This window comes from Arachis duranensis, chromosome 1 (assembly GCF_000817695.3).
Source record: "Arachis duranensis cultivar V14167 chromosome 1, aradu.V14167.gnm2.J7QH, whole genome shotgun sequence".
Taxonomy (NCBI): domain Eukaryota; kingdom Viridiplantae; phylum Streptophyta; class Magnoliopsida; order Fabales; family Fabaceae; genus Arachis; species Arachis duranensis.
This window is the reverse complement of record NC_029772.3, coordinates 41,110,898-41,113,332: the sequence shown is the minus strand read 5'-3', so window position 1 is coordinate 41,113,332 and position 2,435 is coordinate 41,110,898. Positions and strand designations below refer to the sequence as shown.

At 34.4% G+C, this 2,435-nt stretch overlaps 1 long non-coding RNA gene across 1 annotated transcript; it reads right to left on the bottom strand.

Annotated features, from left to right (window-relative positions):
- Window positions 1–209: 209 nt before the first annotated feature.
- On the bottom strand, window positions 210–2,222 carry LOC107486749 (uncharacterized). The gene is made up of 3 exons (XR_001591707.3): window positions 2,000–2,222; window positions 1,483–1,747; window positions 210–713 (listed from the first exon to the last, which is right to left on the bottom strand). It is a non-coding gene; the product is annotated as an uncharacterized LOC107486749 (long non-coding RNA).
- Between the last annotated feature and the right edge of the window lie 213 nt (window positions 2,223–2,435).

The following is a 2,435-nucleotide window of genomic DNA, read 5'->3' as shown; positions in this document are numbered from 1 at the left end:
CTAACAGAGTTACACAAACATTTTACCTGTATTTTTTAGCTGCAAGCAACATGGAAATTCTACTAGATTATAATATATAAGGATAAAATTATTCTCCATTTGCTATACAATGATAAACCAATCATGCCATGCTTTAGACACAAATAAATACAAAGACTCACGTTTGCATCGGTTATATAAGCAGTTCTTAAACTTCTTATGTATACAGATCAAGATAATAAGTTCTCACAATACAAGTAACACCATCCAAGAGAACATCATCATTACACTAAAAGTTGATGACTTAATTATATTTCTCTGTCTTTTGAGCATTCAAATATATAACTATACAATCAGAACCAGTTTCAATATGCTAAATGCTTCAGTATCATCAATCTATATTCTATATAGTCCTTTCAAGCTACTAGTAGTGTCATATATACTCTTGCTAATCCACCAAGTTAAGGGATGGCACCGGCAGATCTGAGGCTTTTACGGTGTCATAAGCATACTCTGGAGTTCATGGCTTTTGTCATCAACACATTTCCAGCTAACCAAAGAGGTTATCCAAAAATCATCAGCTTTTACTGACTCGTCATCATCATTCCTATGCCAACTCCAATAAGCATGAGTTGAGTTAACCATTGATCAGCCTTGTTACTATTATGCCATGGTACATGAAACAACACAACCAGCCAAGGTGTCCTTTTCCTATCCACCTTTGATAGATCTGCCTATAAGCGAAGACAAGATCGAAAACATGGTGGAATAAGATTTCTCTTCCATAATTATAATCTCAGATGCCATTTACTAGTTATAAAAGTATATCCTTGATCAATTCGGAAACAAACAAACCTTTAGCCATCTGTATTGTTCTGACCACTCATCAAAAACAAGAATAAAAAACTGAAATCAAAAGACATGTAACTTTATTTACTTCTCAATTTTAATTTAGTTTCAAGTGGAAATCTAAACAGGACATACTATAGAAACACTATAAAAATAATAATATTGATTTTCCTCTCATTTAATATATTGAAAGTGACTTTTTCAGGTACTTTTAAGCAAATTAAATTCTTCCAAAAGGCAAAAAAGAAGATTTGGTAATTATAGTCCTGAGAGCTCTGTGGAGGCATGGAACAATAGCAGTCGCAGACATGAAAAAATTGGAAAAAAAAATATAATTGAGAATGAAATCAACAAATAGATGTAGTGGGCTAATGAATTGAGTAATGATCCAATTAGTGGCACTTAAAAGGAAGTAGACATCATGAACTCATTAATTATAAAGTTGAAATAAATGGGTTAGTTAGGTCACGAACAAATCTACATTAGGCAAAGAATTTCTTCAACTTTAATGCTACTACTTCACACCATTAACAAAATAATGACAAATCAAGCAAACAGGTTCCAATGCTAGCTCACGAACAAATCCACAGATTAGGGCACAACGGAAAAGATGAAAGGAATCAGTAAATTAAACAACATTTGTATAGAACTAACCTGGGTCAGAGCAGTTCAGATGAAGAGTTGATGGTTGAGGTCGACAGCAACCGGGGAGAGGCGGCAACTTCGTTCTTTGATTTTCCCGTGAAGTAGAAAAATAGGAGATGAGAAGATGAGGACTACGAAGATGAACTTGCAAGCGCCAAATCACTTACCTAGCGGTGACGAGGCCAGCGGTGACGCGGTGGCTGTTCTTGAAGAAGATGGAGAAGATGGTGAAGGAGAATGAGAAGATGGAGTCACTATGGTTGATCAAGAAGACCTGATTTACATTAAGGGTAATTTTGGAATTATAAAATTAGAATAGGAATAATTTAGGTACAAATTATAATTAAAATTTTTGTCTCTGTCTTTATATTTTTCTGTCTCCAGTGTCCCTATTTTTTAGGGATACTAAAATACTGAAATTTTAAAGATAGAGACAGAAATTTAAGTACCAGTCTCTAGCTCAACAAACACAATACTAAAACTCTGTCTCTCAATTTCAGTTCCAGTCTCTGCAAACAAATGCTACCTAAGGTTCGTCAATGTGCCAAACTCTAGCAATGCGACATCCATTCTATGGAGACATCTTATGTCAAGATTTTGCTCGTGCTTCTTTTCAAACTTGAAGCAACAGGGTATTTATTCCTGTTCGATGTAGGAGAGTTAAACTTGTGCCTTGACATTCAGTTAGCTTGGAGGGAAATCTCAGGATCAAGGTTTCGATTTGGGGAAGATTGTAGGTTTAAAGTTCGATTTGGAGCAAATGATTTAAGAAATTTTTTTGTCAAGGCTCTTTATAACGGTAAAATATAGGCAATATAAACTAACTGCCACGTAGGAGTATTATCAACGGTGAATCAGTGTTTAACATTTGAGCACATATGTCAAACGGAGACCATCTTTTGTTGATATTTGTTTACTCAATAAAAATATTTGTTTATCCCCAATAAAAAAAAAAAAGAAAC